The sequence below is a fragment of the Fukomys damarensis genome, unplaced genomic scaffold (genome assembly GCF_012274545.1).
Source record: "Fukomys damarensis isolate Sample0158 unplaced genomic scaffold, DMR_v1.0_HiC HiC_scaffold_16, whole genome shotgun sequence".
Classification (NCBI taxonomy): Eukaryota; Metazoa; Chordata; class Mammalia; order Rodentia; family Bathyergidae; genus Fukomys; species Fukomys damarensis.
The window spans coordinates 27,044,054-27,049,844 of record NW_022900928.1 but is presented as its reverse complement, the minus strand read 5'-3'; the positions used below and the strand labels follow the sequence as shown (position 1 = coordinate 27,049,844).

General features: G+C 37.0%; 1 long non-coding RNA gene across 1 annotated transcript in view; it reads right to left on the bottom strand.

Moving 5' to 3' along the window:
• Positions 1–1,123: 1,123 nt before the first annotated feature.
• The window catches only part of LOC104847707, a 25,918-nt gene continuing 21,250 nt past the window's right edge, over positions 1,124–5,791 (bottom strand). The window contains exon 3 of the long non-coding RNA XR_776221.1: positions 1,124–1,231. This is a non-coding gene — a long non-coding RNA (uncharacterized LOC104847707). The remainder of the gene's footprint in view (positions 1,232–5,791) is intronic.

Below are 5,791 nucleotides of genomic sequence, written 5' to 3'. Positions count from 1 at the left end.
TTTAAATCAGAGGCCTGAAATAGTTGTTTTTGATCACTTTGTCTAGTTTTAATTTTGCGTTTTGGGGGAGAGAATTTGATGAGCACTGTGGCTGTTCCCAGTTTTACCCCTTGTATTATTGTGGCATCTTTATTTCTATTTAACTTTGAAACTTTTCTGGCTAGGCCATAACCTCATTTGGGCAGACACTGTCTTTCTCATTTCCCTGCAGTATTCATCCTAAAAGGCATTAAGCTTTAAGCCTTTTGATTCTTTATCTGTCAAATGAAATTGATAATCTTTGCATTGCTTATTTCAGAGGATCAAGTGAGATAGCAGTTAAGATCTCATTTTAAATAAGAAAGTACTTTTAAATAGTAATAGTCTGAAAATTCCACAGTATTTTGTAAACTAAAACACTAATTTTAAGCACCAGCAATCTACTGTATAAATGGTATTTCGAAGTATTCATCCTTAATCTATGGGCTTTTCCTCTTAATATTTCAAAATCATAGATTTTGCTGCTGTTTTAAAAGAAATATTCTAGGTATTTTGAGGGCAGCAGCAAGCTACTTGTGGAGTAGTGGGCAGAAGCTTGGAAGTAAAAGCCAGCTTTATCAAGAGGGAAGTTTTAGCATCTCTGTTTTCTCTCTCCCACTCTGCTACTGCTGGGCTCTTCATCACTTGTTCAACCCAAGATAAGCTTCCAGTAGAGACTTCTCTGAAAAGTAGATACTGGAGGATGTGAAACCAGTTAGTTGACTGGGGCATGCCAAGAAGTGCCAAGCACATAAAGCTTCTGTCAGAGTTGTCTTGGGTGAAGTGTAAAGGATGGTTCCTTTGTTTAGTCAGCTACTATGTATTTTAAGGTAACTGAGGTAACTGAGAATATAAGACTGAGTACTGTGTACTGAAGATATAAGACAAAAATAAACAGAATCCTTATTATATAATTTACTCTAATGAGGGAAAGAATAAGCAAGAAAACGTAGGTGATAGGTGTTGCTGTGGTACAAATGTTTGTCCTCTCCAAAACTCATATTGTGATTTAATTGTCAATGTAGTAATGGGAGGAGAGACATTTAAGAAAGTGATTTTTAATAAGTGAGTTTTTAAGAAGTAAGCTTACCTTTAAAAAGGGGCTTTCGGGAGTGGATTCTCTCTCTTGCTTTTCTATCATGCTGTGAGGCAGCAAGAAGTCTCTTCTTGCCAGATGCTGGACCCTCTGTCTTAGACTTCCCAGCCTCTAGAACTGCGAGAAAGAAAGTTCTATTCTGAATTGCCCAGTCTCATATTTTTTTTTGGTGCCAGTTTAATATTCTTATATTCTGTTATAATAGAACAAAACAGTAAGATAAATATCAATTAGGAAAGCAAAGCAAGGTGGGAAGGCACAGTAACACTGGGTGGAGGAACCATTTTATATAAATTGGTTAAAGAAGGCATTTCTAATAAGGTGACAGTTGAGCAGAGACTGGAATGAAATGAGGGAGCATGCTATTTGTATATTCAAAGAAAAGAATATTTAGGTGTGAGAAAGATCAAACACAAAGACTCAAGCAGAAACATGTATGGTGCGTTCAGGAAACAGGAATAGTAGGAGAGGTAGATGTGCAAGGTAAAAATCATATAAGATCTTACAGGCTTTTATAAAAACCTTATATTTTATTCTCAATAAGATGAGAAACTGGCAAAAGTAAAGTAGACTTTCTGAAGTTCAGTCCCAAGGAGTAGAAGCAATTCCACTTGACCCTGGAGGGATAGGAGGACAAGACTTGCACAGTGGCTACCCCTAAGTTTGTCTTGCTTTTAGACTGAAATCAGCTCGGAGGGGTATCATATTGTAGTTTAGATTCTAGACAGCTGACAAGAATAGAAATCAGGCAGACACTGCTTTTATTCTCTTGTAACTGCCCATGTATGCTCAGCAGGAACCCAGCGGGTGCTAGGTATTTGGAGGATGTGAACTGCCTCCATGGTGAGATTTATCAGTGTCCAGGCAGAGCACAAGGGCCCCTGAGTTGAAAGAGGGTTGAAGGTGTGCTATTTCAGAGGAAAACCCAGGGCTAGGCAGGGAGACAAGGGAGACTAGAAGAATCTAGTATAGTCGAAGTAGCCTGAATGTTGCAGTCAGGAGATGTGGATTTGAAATTGACCTTTCTTTACAGCTGACTTATGAAAACTTGGACAAGTCACTTAGTTTCTGTGGACTTAAATTTACTTATTTGTAATACAGTAAAAGTAATACCAGTCGTGCAAGGGGATTGTGACCTTGTAAGACATATTGGGACTTAATAAGTTCTTAGAACAGTACCTGTAATGTGGTAGGTATTAGTCACTTTCTCATCACTGGGACAAGTTACCTGAGGCCCACAATGTACAGGAGGAAAGGTTTATTATTTGTCTCACAGTTTCCAGTGGGTTCAGTCCATAGGTGGCTGGCTCTATGGCAGAAAGGGCATGGTGGAAGGGCCTGATGGAGGAAAACACCTAATCTCACAGCAGCCAGGAAGCAGAGCTCAAAAAGAGGAACCAGGTACAATAGACTCTTCCTGGCCACACCCTCAATGACCTATCTCTCCTGACCAGGGCCCACCCCTCCTTAACAGCAGATATAGCTGTATTCAGTGGATTAACTGATGAGTATTGCACTCCCATGATCTAATCACCTTCCAAAAGCTCCACATCTGAATATATGATATTTTGGGAAACACTTTAGATCTAAATCATAGCAGTGGGTATTCAGTAAGTGGTAACCACTGGTGGTAGAAATAATATTTATAGTGGTATTAATGGGTAATCTTTACACAGCATTTATTATGTATCAAGCATTATCCTAAGCAGAACTCTTGAGCATCTGTAGCTAAGGCCAAATGAAAGTTCCATTATTTACTGCAGACCTGCTCCTCACATAGTTCTCATCCCAGTAAAGACATTTTTATCATTCCAGTTTCTCAAATCAGCCTTGGAGTCATCTTTGACGTCTTTCTCCCTCGCAAATCCTGTATTCAATTCATTAGCAATTTCTGTCAGCTTGATCATAAAAATACATCAAAGACATGACTACTTCCCACCACTATAATCACTACTTCCACACTCATTCAACCACCATCATCTTTTTTTTTTTGTACTGGGGATAGAACTCAGTACCTTGTGCTTACAAGGCAGGTGGCAGTGCCACCACTGAGCTAAATCCTTGGCTGTCAATCACCATCATCTTTTATCTAGACTATTTCAATACTGTCCTAAATGACCTACTTCTCCTCTTACCTTCCTGCCACCTAATTAGTCAGTAATCTTAAGTGAAGTCAAATCATGACACTTTTTCTCAGAGCACTCTCCTGACTTCTATCTATAGTAGTAAGGGTTCTCCAGAGAAACTGAACATACATAGATAGATAGATAGATAGATGAGAAGGAATTTATTAGGGGAATTGGTTTACATAATTATGATAGCTAAGGAGCACACAACAGACATTGTGCAAGGTGGGATCCTGGGATACAGGTACATTAACTCAGTCCAAGGCCAAAAGCCTTTGATCCAGGGAAGCTGGTAGTGTTTAAACCTGTACTCCAAAGAACTGTGAGCCTATAGTTCTGATGTTGAAGGCCCCAGAAGACTGGTCTTAGAGAAGAGACATGTTTACTTTCTGTATTCACTCTCTCCTAGTAGGCCGATTGAATGGTACTGAGGTTGGATATTCTCCTCTTAGTCCACTCAGATGCAAACACTAATCTTTTCTGTACACTACCTTTACAGATTCACTCAAAATAATGCTTTATCAGATTTCTAGCATTCTTTAATAAGGTCAAATTTATACCTAAAATGAACCATTACACCAAATTATTAGAATAAAAACAAAGTCTCTATATTGGCTTTCAAGGCCCTGCATGATTTTGCCTTTATTACTTGTCTGATCTTAACTTCCTATTTTTCCTTTTCTCTTATTTCACAAAACAGCTTAACTTCTCAAATAATAAAACGCCACTCCTGGGCAATTTTATTTGGTGTTTTTTCTCCTTGGACAGCTTGTCAGAATCCTATGGGGCTTGCTCCTTCAATTTATTCAAGTCCCTGCTCAGATGTCAATCAGTGACACTTTTTTAAATCATTGGGACCTTTAAACAGGGAGTGCAGACATATTCCTGTAACCCCAGCACTCAAGAGGCTAAGGCAGGAGGATTGTAGTAGTAAGTCTGAGGCCAGCCTGGGCTACATAACTGAGTTCAAGGACAGACTGGAATACAAAGAAAATCATTGTCTCAATCAATCAATCAAAATAAAATAAAAATAAATAAGATTGCAACCCCTGTCCTTGGCACCTCCCACTCATGCTCAATTGATCTCTTTGTAGTATTTATTGCCCTCTGATATAGAGTGTGTTTCATTTTAAAACATTCTGTCTTTTTACTTCCCCCTTCCAAGATAAAATGTAAGCGGGGTTTTTTGTTGTTCTGTTCAGTTCCTCTAGCAAGCTTATATGAGAGAAATTATATCTGGATGGAAAAGTTTAAGGCAATGGTCCTTGAATCATTTGGATATCAAAATCTCCTTGTGAACTTAAATTCTTAAATTCCCACATCTCATCCCAGATAGAGCAAAAAGGATCTTGTATTATCATGTAAAGGAGATTACATTTTATTTCCAAGGCTTTTGCAGAAAGTAATGCCCTTATCCAGCCTATGTTTAAGAAAGAATATCAAGTACTGCAAACATGTACTAATAAAATGGACAAACAAAAAATATCAAGGATGAAATAGACTTGTTATTTACTTATCTTTTAAAAAAAACTATAGCCATCTTAATAGATGTTAAGTGGTATCTTATAGTTTTGATTTACATCTTCCCGTGTGCTTATTTGCCATTTGTATATGCTCTTAGGAGAACCATCTGTTCACCCTTTACTCGTTTTTATTTTTTTTAAATTTTTTTCTGAGGATCAAACTGAGGACTTTGCACTTGCCAGGCAGGTGTGGCACCACTGAGCTACAGTCCCTGCCCCTTTACTCTTTTTTAATTGGATTGTCTTTATATTATTAAGCTATAAAGTTTCTTTATATGTTTTATACAAAAATTCCCCTATTAAATGTATGATTTGAAAATATTTTCTCTTGGGTTGTCTTTTCACTTTCTTGATGGTATCTTAAAACAGAAAAGTTTTTGTTTAGATAAATACAATGTATTTGTTTTTCTTTCCTTTGGTCGTTTGTACTATTGGTATTATATCTAAGAAATCATTGTTAAATCTAAGGTTATGAAACCTTATTTCTATTTTCCTCTCATTCTTCTAAGAGTTTTATATTTTTAGTTCTTACATTTAGGTCTTTGACCCTTTTTTAGGTGCTACTCTTTTTTGGGACAGGATCAAACTAAGGATCTTGTGCTTGTCTGGCAGGCATGGTGCCACTGAGCTACATCCTGGCCCCCAAGCTACTCTTAACTGTGCTCCTTGCTTGCTTTATGACCTTGGACTGTGCATTAGCCTTTGTTCAACTTCATTATTCTCATTTGTAAAATTAGTCACTTTAGCTAAATTTGTGCTTCCACTTCTAAAATTCTCTTACCTTGTATTTGATCAGATTATAAAGTGAAGAACTTTGCAAAATATAAAGGACTTTCCAAGTGTGATTGGACATTGTTTTTGTTGTTATCTATCTATTTATATACAAATAAAATTGAAATACTGTTTTCTGAATATTCTGAACGAATGGTAGCATGTAGCTATTTAAATTAATTAAATAAAAAAAATCATTTCCTCAGTTGCACTAATACAGATATAAACCCCCTCCTTTTTTTTTTTTTTTTTTTTTT